Here is a 16,949-nt window from a genome sequence, read left to right on the forward strand (position 1 = left end):
GCCTGACTTTCGGCTCTGGAGGTACTTTCGGCCGCCGAACCTGCCGCCGAAAGTGCCCTGTCCAGCTCTCTCTTGCATGTTTTTCTATGATTGTTTCATGATGTTTTAAGGGGTTTTTGGGGAGTAGTTTAGAGTTATGTTCATGTATGTCTGGTCCCTCATTTGAGTCCACCTGTGTAGGTTCGGACCCGAGGAACCGAGGACCCCAGCAGTGAGTCAGCTGCTCCGGTGTCTGGTCAGAGCTATCCAGAGGTGAGTGGAATAAACCTTTATGTTTTTAAGCAAATTAATCGTATAGTTTTGAGCATGTTCATGCATCATGAATGCCATGTGATGTTTTAGGTTGTTTGCATTAGAATCCACGAATATGTTGCATTGCACATTTTAATGTTGATGTGGATGAATGTTGGATGATCCATAGCCCTCGATCTATGATGTGACGATGTGATATGTACGGTACGGAATGTAAGACCAGTGGGACCCATTCTACGTTCGCTGGCACTATGTAAGAGAAAGACCAGGACCCATTCTACGTTCTGGCACAGTTGGACCATGTTATGTTATGCTATGTAAGAGAAAGACCAGGACCCATTCTACGTTCTGGCATAGTTGGACTATGCAGAGGGCTAATGGTGACAAGTTCATCCTTGATGTGATTAGCTGTGATGTGATGCATTTCATGTTATCATATGTTTTAAGTGTTTTATTATTCTGCTCACTGGGCTCTAGTAGCTCACCCCTCTCCCATTTTCCCCAGGATTGCAGGTACAGGGTAGACCAGGAGATCCGTAAGAGTAATGAAGTCATGTGTTTGTAATAGATAGTGTGGACATGATAAATGTATTAATGTTATGTAAAAGTACAGTTTTAGGTATGTAATGACCTTGAGGAGTAGAGGTTGTGCTTGAATATATGTATAAGATATCCTTTTAATACATGATCTTAAATATTTTATGATGAGTATGCAAACCAACTCAACGTATGATGTATTGCCCATTGGGGCATTGATGAGATCCCACAGAGGGGTTATGATTATGTTTATGCTATGTTCAGTGCATGCACAGGTTGAGTTCGGTTGATGTATATGGAAAGAAAAGTTTTAATTTTTATGCATGTTGTTGATCATGTATGGGATTATGCAGGTTTATAGGTTTCATGTCAGGCTTGCTACGGGTCCCGGCGGCCTTAAGTCGATCTGGATCCTAGTGCCGGTAGCGGTCCGATTTTCGGGTCGTTACAATCACCCTCTCAATTGGAGACACCTTAGCAATACCTAACCTTCTCCTCAACTCAACACACTTCCACTGCGCTACACTGATCCTTTCTCTTCTCTCTTCTTCTCTACGAAACTATACCACCTCTAACTCTCAACAGGTAGTACCCGGATTTCAGATCTATCTAGGAAAACAACCAGCTCCTGCTAGCTGATCCAATAGGTCAATCCTAAGGGATACCTGTCCTTGGTAGCATCCTTGTTCAACTGCTTACAGTCGTTACAAAGTCTCAAGGATCCATCCTTCTTTTCCCACAACCATACTAGAGCAATCCAGGGTGAGGTACTAGGTCGGATAAAACCCTTGTCTACCAAGTCTCACAACTGCTCTAACAACTCCTACAACTCTGTAGGTGCCATCCTGTAGGGGAGAATAGAAATGGTTCTAGGTCCAGACACCACTCCTATGCTCAACTCCATTTCCCTGACAAGTGGTAAACCTGACAACTCGTCTGGGAAAATATCTAAAACTCTCTCTAATAACTGACACTGAGACTGGTTCCCTGACCCAACTACTAAACTCTCAAACAAGAGCTAGAACTCTCTAACAACCCCTCCTACGCATCCTACGAGTCTGAAAGGCTGACAACAAACCTCTAGGCATCCCTACACTGTCCCCTCAGCAGACTACCTCTGATCCATCCCGTCCTCTGAACCTGACTACCTTGTCTCTGCAGACCAAGATAGCACCACGAGTAGAAATCAATCCATCCCTCGATTGACGTCCAGACAGTCAAGTCTAGGACCTCAAAGTCGGGTGGAAGGCATCTACCCTCAACTGTCATAGAACTGAACCGGCAGACTGACTCTGCCACAGATGGATCACACTCGGGTCCACTGACCCAAAGAGAACACTCTAGCCCAGAAGCTATCAACTCAACCTCTCGATGGCTCCTAGAGCAACTAAAGAAAGAGAAACACCAGGGTTCACAAAACATACACATCAGAACATTCAAAAGTGAGCGTACCTGACACCACCATGTTCGATGTGTCTGCCTCCTGCTGAGCTTGGGTGAAGATCCGAGCTAGAGCTGGCGGACCTTCTCCACGGGAACCTTCAGAAGAAAAGGCTGACCCTCTTCCTCTGCCTCGACCACTGACCTGCAACATGGCTGGAGCTGCTGGCTGAGCCGCTCTACCTGAAACTGTCCACTGGGACTGAGCCATCCAGGGCGCAGTGGGACACTCTCGTGCTATGTGCCCCTCCTGGTCGCACCTATAACATAGATTGGTCCCATACCAACAGACTCCTTTGTGCGGCCTCCCACACCTCATACAACTAGAAGTATCGGTGCCAGAACTCAAACCACCACTTAATCCCAGACTAGCCTTCAAATTCTTCCAAAACTTCTTCTTCTTCGATCTTCTGAGACCTCTGTCCCCCTTCTTAGGGGTTTTCCCCCACTTTACTCCTCTCGAAGTAGCTGTACTCCAAGTGAAGGGATCATTCCCTCTAGAACCCGAGATTCTGGAATCCTGAGTCTGAGCATCCTCCTGAGAATCTCCCATGCCTTCTTCTGGCACTCTGATTCCCAAACTGATATCTCTTCTCGGAACATCCAACTCCACTTCCCTCATACTAGCTGACATCCTTTTTGGAGCCATTCCTTCTCTGCTTACATTAAAAGACCTTCCAGGGTCCCTTGATATTCCCCATCATCTGACTCCCCACGACTGCGCTCTTGGCAGAGTAGGGGGAAATGTAATAACCGGCTAGACTCCAGTATCGGAATTCCTACCGTCCGGTGGAATCTCGGATGTCGGAGACCTCTAGAAGGGTAAAACCATGTTTTCACGAAATGTTTTAATGTTTTTGATGATTTTAAGTAAAGAGGAAATGAGTTTTTGAATAAAAACAACCTTGGAGGAAAACCCAGGTTCGACCGCCGAATCTCAAGTTCGGCCGCCGAACATGTATGCATTTCGGGTGTGCCTTAGGCCCCCGAAGGCATGAGTGAGGGAAGTCCAGGTTCGGCCGCCGAACATGGCATGCATGCGGAGGCACGTTTGGCCCCCGAACGTGGCCTGGCCAGCCACTATAAAAGGGTCCCTTAGCCGAAAACGGGCGAGCTTTTTCCCCATTTTCGGCCAAGGTGAGCTCTCCGCCGTCCCTCACCGATCTTTGATGTTTTTCCTCTAGATCTTTCAAGTTTTTCATTTGTTTTAACTTTGTTTTGAAGATTTGAGCTTTCAAGCAAAGTTTTGGAGCTTGGAGGTTCAAAAACCCAACCTCTCCCACCTCCGAGTTTTAGGTCGTCTCTCTCTCGATCTTCAAGAGGTAAGAGTCGATCTTAAGCTCATTGTATGTTTTAAATAAGTTTTATGCAAGATCTATGGGGTAGGAATGCATGTGAAGGTTTTTAGTGAGTTTTGATGATTTTTGAGTTATGGACAATGTGACTTGCAAATGCTTGTGTATGTGTGTTGTAGTTGGGGTTTAAGTTAGTTTGAGACCCCTAGGAGCTTGTGTGCATGTTTTGGTTGAGCTAAATGCATGATGGTATGAATTTGAGGCGGTTGTGCATGTTTGAACCAAGTTTCTGCCTTTGGGAGAAACCAGGTTCGGCAGCCGAAGGGACTTTCGGCCGCCGAACCCTCTTGTGGAGGCAGCATTCGGCTGCCGAAACTTGCCCCCGAAAGACGACTTTCGCCTCTGTCTGGGAGTTTCGGCCGCCGAAAGTGCCGCCGAACATGCATGAGTTTCGTCTCTGTTTGGGAGTTTCGGCCGCCGAAGGTGCCGCCGAACCTGCCTGACTTTCGGCTCTGGAGGGACTTTCGGCCGCCGAACCTGCCGCCGAAGGTGCCCCGTCCAGGCCTCCTTTGCATGTTCTTCTATGGTTGTTTCATGATGTTTTAGGGGGGTTTTTGGGAGATGTTTTTAGAGTTATGTTCTAGTTGTTTGGTCCCTCATTTGAGTCCACCTATGTAGGTTCGGACCCGAGGAACCGAGGACCTCAGCAGTGAGTCAGCTGCTTCAGTCAGTGTCAGAGCTAGCCAGAGGTGAGTGGAATAACTCTTATGCTTTTTAAATAAATAAATCAGTTTCGAGCATGTTCATGCATCACGGATGCCATGTGATATTTTAGGTTGTTTGCATTAGAAATCACGAATATGTTGCATTGCATAATATGTTGTTAATGTGGATGAATGTTGAATGATCCATTAGCCCTCATATGTTATGACATGATGATATGATATGGAAGTCCAGATGTGGCCTGCACTACGCCCCTGGCACTATGTAAGAGAAAGACCGGACGTGGCCTGCACTACGCCCCCGGCACCATGGATTATGTATGTTATGTTATGTATAAGAGAAAGACCAGATGTGGCCTGCACTACGCCCCTGGCATGATTGGAATATGTAGAGGGCTAAATGGTGACAAGTTCATCCTTGATATGATTAGTTGTGATGTGATGTATTCCATGATAGCATGTGTTTAAAATGCTTTATGATTCTGCTCACTGGGCTCTAGTAGCTCACCCCTCTCCCAAATTCCCCAGGTTTGCAGGTACGGGTTAGACAGAGAAGTCAAGAAGAGTAATGAAGTCTTATGTATGTAATAGTTAGAATGTGGACATGACAGATTGTATAATGATGTATAGATATGTAATGTAACGATATTAAGGTTAGAAGTGTGCTTGACCATAGTATATTGTAATCCCTTTTTGATACATGATCTTAATGATTATTGATGTCTATGTTTAGCCAACTCAACACATGTATTGCCACCCATTGGGGGCATTGATGAGATCCCACAGAGGGGTCAAATTTATGATTATGGCTATATTCAGTGCATGCACAGGTTGAGTTTGGTGTATGATAGAATGTATGAAAAAAAAAGTTTTAAATTTTTATGTATGATTGTTGATCATGTATGGGATTAAACTGGTTTACAGGTTACATGTCAGGCTTGCTACGGGTCCCGGCGGCCTTAAGCCGATCTGGATCCTAGCGCCGGTAGCGGTCCGATTTTCGAATCGTTACAGAATGGTATCAGAGCCCTAGGTTCATATGGTCGGATCTAGAGTGTCGGGCTCATAGATGTTATAGAAGGTCAAGCACAATAGGAAGATCATGTCCACTAGGATAGGATGTGGAGTCCTGTCTCGTTTGATGATGTGAAATGCCATGATTATATGCATGTGCATTAATGATATGTGATGTATGTGATGCGGGTTCATGTGTGCCCACATGAACCATATGATGCTAATGTTTATGTGATGTGTACTGTTTTTCAGAAAACAGGATGAGAGGAACTCGTCGATCAGCAAGATTGACTGGAGTACCACCTGAGGATGAGGGCACGAGCGCCCGTCCTCCAGCATTGCCTAGGGCAATGTCTAGTAGGTCTAACAGAGAAAGAGCAGTGAGAGACCCTAGAAGGTCTTTGAATCTGGGTAGAAGCAGATCAGTCAGAGGAACAGTTCAGGGAGGAGCGTCAGAGGACATGGGGGATGATATGGATGTAGAGCAGAGGAGGGATGGCAGTTTGGGAGTTAGCATGTCAGAAGAGGGAATGGGAGAATCCCAAGGAGGCACTCAGGCCTCGGGATTTGTTCAGCCACCTTACTACCCACCCTTCTCACAAAACCCTGGGTATTCGATGGGAGGCACATCGGACTACCACAGCTTTAGCCCTTATCCCACACAGATGCCATACCCACCTTATTATCCGCCATATTCACAATACCCAATGTATCCACCCCCACCTTACTATCCAAATCCAGCAAACCCTACCCCAGGGGATGCTGCACCTCCTCCTCCTCCAGCAGAACCAGCAGCCCCAGTTGCTCAACCTTCTAGACCTAGCTCAGCCAGTGGGAGCAAGGTCAAGATGACCGACTACATGAAGTTGGGTGCTCCCCAGTATGAAAAAGGGGATGACCCGTTTGTGTATCTTGAGAGGGTCAAGGTGATCACAGATGAGATTGGGGCTGATGATAGTAGAGCCATTCAGATGGCTGGGTTCACACTTAAGTGCAAGAAGGCACGAGAGTGGTTCAAGAATTATGTGAACCCGAAAGTGGATAGCATGTCTTGGGAGGAGTTTGCAAACGATTTTGCAGGATGGGCTTTCCCAGATAGTTCAAGGGAGTTGAAGATGATAGAGTTTGAGCAGTTGAGGCAGACTAATGAGATGGGTGTAGAGGAGTTCACAGACAGATTTTTGGAGTTGTTGCCATTTGCAGGGCAAAACCTTGACTCAGACCAGAAAAGGTCAAGGAGGTATATCATGAAACTCCACTCCAGATATTCCTCCTTGATCCAGTCAGCAGATAGGGAGAGCTTCCATGCCATAGTAGATATGGCCCGGAAAATGGAGGCCAGTGCCATCGTTCAGGGGACAGTTAAACAGTCAGTGGCACAGCCTTCTGGTTCTAAAACCCCAGGCTCTTCTTCAATGAGTGCAGCAGCTTCAGGTAGCAAGAAGTGGGACAGAGGTCCCAGGAAGTCTAAGAAGAACAAGTTCTAGAACAAGGTTAAGTCCAGTCTGGGACTAGGGAGTGGCTCAAGCTCTGGTGCGGATAATGCAGTTTGTGCAAGGTGTAGTAAGCCACACAAGGGAGTATGTCGGTTCGGGACGACAGCCTGTTTCAGATGTGGTCAGGAGGGGCATATGGCTCGAGAATGTCCAAGAGCAGTCCCGATGGCTCAGTCCCAGCAGACAGCTTCAGGTAGTGTAGCGCAGCCAGCAGCTCCAGCCACGACTCAGGCTAGTGGCAGAGGCAGAGGGAGAGGGGCAACCTCTTCTTCAGCGGGTTTCAGAGGTGAAGGTCCATCAGCTCCAGCACGGATCTTCACAATGACACAGCAGGAGGCAGATGCATCTAACACCGTGGTGGCAGGTAACTTAGTCATTGGTTGTTCAGATGTGTATGCCTTGATGGACCCGGGCGCATCTCATTCCTTTATTGCACCGAGAGCCGTCCAGAGGTTAGGATTGATGATCTCTGAGTTAGAGTGTCCTCTCTGGGTCAGTGGACCCAAGTGTGATCCATCAGTGGCAGAGTCAGTCTGCCAGTGTAGTTCTGTGTTTGTTGAGGGAAGATGCTTGTCCGCCGACCTTGTGGTTCTAGACTTGACAGATTTTGACGTCATTCTAGGGATGGACCGGTTATCTACCCATGGTGCTACCTTGGACTGCAGGGACAAGGTAGTCAGGTTCAGAGGTCAGGATGGGTCAGAGGTAGTCTTCAGAGGAGACAGGAGAGGTACACCTAGAGGTCTGATATCAGCTCTTCAGGCTCGTAGGTTGCTTAGGAAGGGATGTCAGGGGTATTTGGCTCATGTGAGAGAGCTTAGCAGTCAGGTTAGAGAGCCCGCTTCGGTGCCAGTGGTTAGAGAGTTCTTAGATGTGTTCCCAGACGAGCTGCCAGGTTTACCACCTGCTAGGGAGATAGAGTTCGAGATAGAACTGATGCCTGGAACCCGACCGATCTCTATCCCTCCCTACAAGATGGCTCCAGCTGAGTTGAAGGAATTGAAAGAACAGTTGCAAGAGCTGGTAGAAAAGGGCTTCATCCGACCGAGCACCTCACCTTGGGGTGCACTAGTCTTGTCTATCAGAAAGAAGGATGGATCCCTTAGGCTTTGTATCGACTACAGACAGTTGAACAAAGTCACTACCAAGAATAAGTACCCTTTGCCAAGGATCGACGATCTATTCGACCAGCTAGCAGGAGCGGGTTGTTTCTCCAAAATAGATCTGAGATCTGGGTACCATCAGCTGAGGATCAGAGATGAGAATGTGCCAAAGACGGCTTTCAGGACCAGATATGGGCATTTTGAGTTCCTTGTAATGTCGTTCGGGTTAACTAACGCCCCTGCAGCATTCATGGACCTCATGAACAGAGTGTTTAGCCAGTACCTGGATCACTTTGTTATTGTCTTCATAGATGATATCTTGGTGTATTCCAGGAATGCAGAGGAGCATGCCCATCATCTGCGGTTAGTTTTGCAGACTTTGAGAGAACATGGCTTGTATGCCAAGTTCTCTAAGTGTGAGTTCTGACTGAGGAGCATTTCGTTCTTGGGGCATGTAGTGTCAGAGAATGGGATAGAGGTGGACCCCAAGAAGACAGAAACTGTGGCTAACTGGCCTAGACCCACTTCAGTGACGGAGATCAGGAGTTTCTTGGGTTTGGCAGGTTACTACAGGAGGTTCGTGCAGGACTTCTCGAAAATAGCAGCTCCTCTGACCAGACTAACCGGGAAGAATCAGAAGTTTCTGTGGACTGACTAGTGTGAAGAGAGTTTTGAAGAGCTTAAAAAGAGGTTGACTTCAGCACCAGTTTTAGCTTTGCCAGCTAGCAGTGAGGACTTCACGGTCTTCTATGATGCATCCCGAGTGGGTTTGGGTTGTGTGTTAATGCAAAATGAAAGGGTGATTGCTTATGCTTCTAGGCAGCTGAAGAAGCATGAGTTGAATTACCCCACACATGACCTGGAGATGGCAGCAGTAATCTTTGCACTCAAGATGTGGAGGCACTACCTCTATGGGGTAAAATGTGAGATCTTTACAGATCATAAAAGCCTGCAGTACATCCTGAGTCAAAGAGATTTGAACTTGAGATAGAGGAGATGGGTGGAGCTGCTGAGTGACTATGATTGCAAGATTCAGTATCATCCGGGTAAGGCGAATGTCGTGGCAGACGCCCTAAGCCGGAAGTCACTAGGCAGTCTATCCCACATCACGGCAGAGAGGAGACCAGTGGTGAAGGAGTTTTACAAGCTCATTGATGAAGGTCTACAGTTGGAGTTGTCTGGTACCGGTGCTTTAGTGGCCCAGATGAGAGTGACACCTGTGTTTATGGAGCAAGTGGCTCAGAAACAGCATGAGGACCCAGAGTTAGTGAAGATTGCCAGGACTGTTCAGTCAGGCAAGAACAGTGAGTTCAGATTTGACAGCAAGGGGATCCTCCGCTATGGGAGTCGATTGTGTGTACCAGATGACATTGGGCTAAAACGAGACATTATGAGGGAGGCTCATAATGCAAGATACAGCGTTCACTCCGAAGCCACCAAGATGTATCAAGACTTGAAGAAAGTTTATTGGTGGCACAGTTTGTGTCAGCCTGCGAAGTGTGTCAGAGGGTGAAGCTGGAACATCAGAAGCCAGCTGGAATGCTTAACCCGCTACCTATTCCAGAGTGGAAATGGGAGAATATAGCTATGGACTTCGTAGTGGGGTTACCGGCAGTGTCCAACAGATTGGACTCCATATGGGTGATTGTGGACAGACTCACCAAATCTGCTCACTTCATCCCTGTCAGGAGTGGCTACTCTGTGGACAAGTTGGCGCAGGTATATGTGGATGAGATCGTCAGGCTGCATGGGGTTCCTGTTTCAATAGTGTCGGATAGAGGGCCCCAGTTCACCTCCAGATTTTGGCGGAGTCTGCAGAATGCCATGGGTACTAGATTGGATTTCAGTACTGCCTTCCACCCCCAGACGGACGAACAGTCCGAAAGGACCATCCAGACTATCGAAGATATACTTAGAATGGCAGCATCTACCTTTGGTGGAGTTTGCCTACAATAACAGCCATCATGCTAGCATCGGGATGGCTCCATACGAAGCTTTATATGGGAGGAAGTGCAGGTCACCTGTTTGCTGGGAGGAAGTTGGAGAAAAGGCCTTGGCAGGGCCTGAGCTAGTAGAGATCACCAGCAGGGTGGTACCCATAATCAGAGAGAGAATCAAGACTACTGCAAGCAGACAGAAGAGTTATGCAGACATCCGCAGAAGACAGGTAGAGTTTCAGGAGGGGGATCTGGTATTGCTCAAGGTGTCTCCAATGAAAGGAGTGTTTCGCTTTGGGAAGAAAGGTAAACTAGCCCCACGATACATCGGACCCTTTGAAATCTTGCAGAAGATCGGGAATGTGTCGTACAAGCTAGATTTGCCTACTTCAATGGCAAGAATCCATCCGGTTTTCCATGTTTCAATGTTGAGGAAATTTGTGTCAGATCCGGGCAAGGTTCTTACTGAGTCTGATGTGGAGATCCAAGAGGATCTCACCTATGTTGAGCAGCCAGTGCGGATCATAGACACCCAGATCAGAAAGCTGAGAAACAAGGAAATCCCGATGGTGAAAGTCCTGTGGAACCACCACATTATGGAAGAGTGCACCTGGGAGACACGGGAGTCCATGCTCCAGCAATACCCTTATCTTTTCTGAGGTTAGTTCCCTGTGAGTTTTATGTGCTTTGCATGTTGGATATGTGTATGCCATGCTATGTGTTAGTTGAGGAACATTCGGGGACGAATGTTCTTAAGGGGGGGAGAATGTAATACCCGGCTAGACTCCGGTATCGGAATTCCTACCATCCGGTGGAATCTCGGATGTCGGAGACCTCTAGAAGGGTGAAACCATGTTTTCACGAAATGTTTTAATGTCTTTGATGATTTTAAGTAAAGAGGAAATGAGTTTTTGAATAAAAACAACCTTGGAGGAACACCCAGATTCGGCCGCCAAATCTCAAGTTCGGCCGCCGAACATGTATGCATTTCGGGTGTGCCTTAGGCCCCCGAAGGCATGAGTGAGGGAAGTCCAGGTTCGGCCGCCGAACATGGCATGCATGCGGAGGCACGTTCGGGGGCCGAACGTGGCCTGGCCAGCCACTATAAAAGGGTCCCTTAGCCGAAAACGGGCGAGCTTTTTCCCCATTTTCGGCCAAGGTGAGCTCTCCGCCGTCCCTCACCGATCTTTGATGTTTTTCCTCTAGATCTTTCAAGTTTTTCATTTATTTTAACTTTGTTTTGAAGATTTGAGCTTTCGAGCAAAGTTTTGGAGCTTGGAGGTTCAAAACCCCAACCTCTCCCACCTCCGAGTTTTAGGTTGTCTCTCTCTCGATCTTCAAGAGGTAAGAGCCGATCTTAAGCACATTGTATGTTTTAAATAGGTTTTATGCAAGATCTATGGGGTAGGTGTAACGACCCGAAAATCGGACCGCTACCGGCGCTAGGATCCGGGTCGACTTAAGGCCGCCGGGACCCGTAGCAAGCCAAACATACATCCTGGAAACCTGTTTAATCCCATACATGATCAAGAACATACATAAAATTTAAAACTTTTCTTTCATTCATTCCTTATACACCAAACTCAACCTGTGCATGCACTAAACATAGTATAACTTTAAACATTTATCCCTCTGTGGGATCTCATCAATGCCTCAATGGGCGATACATCATAAGTTGAGTTGGTTAGGCATAAACATCAATAGACATTAAGATCATGTATATGACAAAAGGGATTACAACATCTGTAGGGTCAAGCACAACTTCTAATCCTCAATATCGTTATACATAACATACTATAATCTCTTACATCATCTTACAATTTATCATAGTACAATTGTCATGTCCACAATCTAACTATTACATAAACATACTTCAAAACTCTGGCTAACCTCCTGGTCTACCCTGTACCTGCACATCTGGGGTTAGGGGAGAGGGGTGAGCTACAAAGCCCAGTGAGCAGAATAGTGAAATCATATATTAAAATTTCATGCCATTATGTAATGCAACACATCACAACTAATCACATCTCGGATCGTATTGTCACCAATAGTCCTCTACATAGTCCAACTGTGCCGGGACGTAGAATGGGTACAACCGGTCTTTCCCTTCTCATAACATATCATAACATACCAATGTGCCAGGGACGTAGAATGGGTACAACCTGGACTTTCTCTTACATCGTGCCAGGGACGTAGAATGGGTACAACCTGGACTTCCATACCATATCATGCCGTAACATCATCATGCCATATGAGGACTAAAGGATCATCCAATAACCAACCCACATCAACATTATAAATGCAATGCAACATATTCGTGAATACTAATGCAAACAACCTACTATATCTCATGGCATTCGTGATGCATGGATCATGCTCGAAATTCATATTTCAATTATTTTAAAACTTAAAGTTTATTCCACTCACCTCTGGCTAGCTTTGACAAACTCTGTAGCAGCTGGCTCACTGCTGGGGTCCTCGGTTCCTCGGGTCCGAACCTACACAGGTGGACTCCAATGAGGGACCAAACATACATAAATATAACTCTAATATACTCCCCAAAAACCCCCTAAAACATCATAAAACAACTACATAAAAACATGCAAGAAATGGCTGGACAGGGCACTTTCGGCGGCACCTTCGGCGGCCGAAAGTCCCTCCAGAGCCGAAAGTCAGGCAGGTTCGGCGGCACCTTCGGCGGCCGAAAGTCCCAGACAGAGACGAAAGTCTCTTTTCGGGGGCAACTTCGGCAGCCGAAAGGCCTGCCTCCCCAGCCATGTTCGGCGGCCGAAAGCTCCTTCGGCTGCCGAACCTGGTTTCTGCCAAAGGGCAGAAACTTGGCTCCCTAATGCATTTATGCCTCCAAAACTAACCAATCATGCATAAACTTGTTCTAAAACATGCATACACACCATACATCACACCTAGGGGTCTCAAACATCAAATACCCAACTACAACACTTCAAACATGCCACATTGTTCAAAAACATAACATTTGCTTAAAAACTCATACAACCCTATACATGTCATTCTACCCCATAAAACAACTTAAAACTTACTTAAAACATACAATGAGCTTAAGATCGGCTCTTACCTCTTGAAGATCGAGAGAGAGACGACCTAAACTCGGAGATCCAAGCAAATGAGCTCCTGAGTTCCCAAAGCTCCAAAACTTGTCTTAAATGCTCAAAACTTGCAATGAGAGGTGAAAACTCAAGAAAAATGGAGGAGATTTGGAGAAGGAACACAAGATCTGGGGAGAGGGAGGTCGGAAGCTAGCTATGGCCGAAAATGGGAGAAAGCTCGCCCATTTCGGCTAAGTGACCCTTTTATAGGTGGCTGGCCAGGCCACGTTCGGGGGCCGAAAGTGCTTCCGCATGCATGCCATGTTCGGCGGCCGAACTTGACTTTCGGCGGCCGAACCTGGACTTCCCTCACTCATGCTTTCGGGGGCCTAACGTGCCTCCAAAACGCATGCATGTTCGGCGGCCGAACTTGACTTTCGGCGGCCGAACCTGGGTTTTTCTCCAAAGACTTTTCATGCAAAAACTCATTAAATCTTCATACTTAAAACCATGAAATACCTTAAAACATTTTATGAAAATATGTTTCTACCCTACTAGAGGCTTCCGACATCCGAGATTCCACCGGACGGTAGGAATTCCGATATCGGAGTCTAGCCGGGTATTACATTCTCCCCCCCTTAAGAACATTCGTCCCCGAATGTACCTCAACAAGCACACATAGCATGGCATAAAACATAACATACATAGATAGCACATAAACACAAAGAGATCCAACCTTAAAAGAGATGAGGGTACTGCTGGAGCATAGACTCCTGTGTCTCCCAAGTGCATTCTTCCAAGTTGTGGTGGTTCCACAGGACTTTCACCATCGGGATTTCCTTGTTTCTTAACTTTCTGATCTGGGTGTCTAGGATCCGTACTGGCTGTTCAACATAAGTGAGATCCTCTTGGACCTCCACATCAGGCTCACTAAGAACCTTGCTCGGATCTGACACAAACTTCCTCAACATTGAAACATGGAAAACCGGATGGATTCTTTCCATTGAAGCAGGTAAATCCAGCTTGTACGACACATTCCCAATCTTTTGCAAGATTTCAAAGGGTCCGATGTATCGTGGGGCTAGTTTACCTTTCTTCCCGAAGCAAACCACTCCCTTCATTGGAGACACCTTGAGCAATACCAGATCCCCCTCCTGAAACTCTAACTGTCTCCTGCGGACGTCTGCATAGCTCTTCTGTCTGCTGGCAACAGTCTTGATTCTCTCTCTGATTATGGGTACTACCCTGCTGGTAATCTCTACTAGCTCGGGCCCTGCTAAGGCCTTTTCTCCAACTTCCTCCCAGCAAACAGGTGATCTGCACTTCCTTCCGTACAAAGCTTCATATGGAGCCATCCCGATGCTAGCATGATGGCTGTTGTTGTAGGCAAACTCCACCAAGGGTAGATGCTGCCTCCAAGAACCGCCAAAGTCCAGCACACACATTCTGAGCATATCTTCGATAGTCTGGATGGTCCTTTCTGACTGTCCATCAGTTTGGGGGTGGAAGGCAGTACTGAAATCCAACCTGGTACCCATGGCGTTCTGCAGACTCCGCCAAAATCTGGAGGTGAACTGGGGCCCTCTATCTGACACTATCAAAACAGGAACCCCATGCAGCCTGACGATCTCATCCACATATACCTGCGCCAACTTGTCCACAGAGTAGCCACTCCTGACAGGAATGAAGTGAGCAGATTTGGTGAGTCTGTCCACAATCACCCATATGGAGTCCACTCTGTTGGACGCTGTCGGTAACCCTACTACGAAGTCCATAGCTATATTTTCCCATTTCCATTCTGGCATAGGTAGCGGGTTAAGCATTCCAGCCGGCTTCTGATGTTCCAGCTTCACCCTCTGACACACTTCGCAGGCTGACACAAACTGTGCCACTTCTTTCTTCATAGCTGGCCACCAATAAACCTTCTTTAGATCTTGATACATCTTGGTGGCTCCGGGGTGAACGCTGTATCTTGCATTATGAGCCTCTCTCATAATGTCTCCTTTTAGCCCTATGTCATCTGGTACACATAGTCTGCTCCCATAGCGGAGGATCCCCTTGCTGTCGAATCTGAACTCACTACCATTGCCTGACTGAACAGTCCTGGCAATCTTCACTAACTCCGGGTCCTCATGCTGTTTCTGAGCCACCTGCTCCAGAAACACGGGTGCTACTCTCATCTGGCCCACCAAGGCACCTGTACCAGACAACTCCATCTGTAGACCTTCCTCAATAAGCTTGTAGAACTCCTTCACCACTGGCCTCCTCTCTGCCTAGTGACTTCCGGCTTAGGGCGTCTGCCACGACATTCGCCTTATCCGGATGATACTGAATCTTGCAATCATAGTCACTCAGCAGCTCCACCCATCTCCTCTGCCTCAGATTCAGATCCCTCTGACTCAAGATGTACTGCAGGCTTTTATGATCTGTGAAGATCTCACATTTCACCCCATAGAGGTAGTGCCTCCACATCTTGAGTGCAAAGATTACTGCTGCCATCTCCAGGTCGTGTGTGGGGTAATTCAACTCATGCTTCTTCAGCTGCCTAGAAGCATAAGCAATCACCCTCTCATTCTGCATTAGTACACAACCCAGTCCCACACGGGACGCATCACAAAAGACCGTAAAGTCCTCATCACTAGATGGCAGAGCTAAAACTGGTGCTGAAGTCAACCTCTTCTTAAGCTCTTCAAAACTCTCTTCGCACTGGTCGGTCCACAGAAATTTCTGATTCTTCCTGGTTAACTTGGTCAGAGGAGCTGCTATTTTCGAGAAGTCCTGAACGAACCTCCTGTAGTAACCTGCCAAGCCCAAGAAACTCCTAATCTCTGTCACTGAAGTGGGTCTAGGCCAGTTAGCCACAGTTTCTGTCTTCTTGGGGTCCACCTCAATCCCATTTTCTGACTCTACATGCCCCAAGAACGAAATGCTCCTCAGCCAGAACTCACATTTAGAGAACTTGGCATACAAGCCGTGTTCCCTCAAGGTCTGCAAGACCAACCGCAGATGATGGGCATACTCCTCTGCATTCCTGGAATACACTAAGATATCATCTATGAAGACAATAACAAAGTGATCCAGGTATTGACTAAACACTCTGTTCATGAGATCCATGAATGCTGCAGGGGCGTTGGTTAACCCGAACGACATTACAAGGAACTCAAAATGCCCATATCTGGTCCTGAAAGCTGTCTTTGGCACATCTTCATCCCTTATCCTTAGTTGATGGTACCCCGATCTTATATCTATTTTGGAGAAACAACCCGCTCCTGCTAGCTGGTCGAATAGATCATCGATCCTTGGCAGAGGGTACCTATTCTTGGTAGTGACTTTGTTCAACTGTCTGTAGTCGATACAAAGTCTAAGGGATCCATCCTTCTTCCTCACAAACAAGACCGGAGCACCCCAAGGTGAGGTACTCTGCCGGATGAAACCCTTTTCTACCAGCTCTTGTAACTGCTCTTTCTACTCTTTTAACTCGGCTGGAGCCATCCTGTAGGGAGGGATAGAGATCGGTCTAGCTCCAGGCACCAACTCTATTTCGAACTCTATCTCCCTAGCAGGTGGTAAACCTGGAAGCTCCTCTGGAAAGACATCCTGAAACTCTCTGACAACTGGCACCGAGGCTGGCTCCCTGACCTGACTGTCTAACTCTCTCACATGAGCTAAGTACCCCTGACATCCCTTCCTAAGCAACCTACGAGCCTGAAGAGCTGATATCAGACCTCTAGGTGTGCCCCTCTTGTCTCCTCTGAAGACGACCTCTGACCCGTTCTGATCTCTGAACCTGACTACCTTGTCCCTGCAGTCCAAGGTAGCACCATGGGTAGATAGCCAATCCATCCCTAGAATGACGTCAAAGTCTGTCAAATCTAGAACCACAAGGTCGGCGGAGAGGCATCTTCCCTCAACAAAAACTGGACTGTACTGGCAGACTGACACTGCCACCGACGGGTCACACTTGGGTCCACTGACCCATAGGGGACACTCTAACCCAGAGACTATCAGACCCAACCTCTCAACGGCTCTCGGAGCAATAAATGAATGAGATGCACCCGGGTCCATTAATGCATACACATCAGAACACC

This window comes from Manihot esculenta, chromosome 1 (genome assembly GCF_001659605.2).
Source record: "Manihot esculenta cultivar AM560-2 chromosome 1, M.esculenta_v8, whole genome shotgun sequence".
NCBI lineage: Eukaryota > Viridiplantae > Streptophyta > Magnoliopsida > Malpighiales > Euphorbiaceae > Manihot > Manihot esculenta.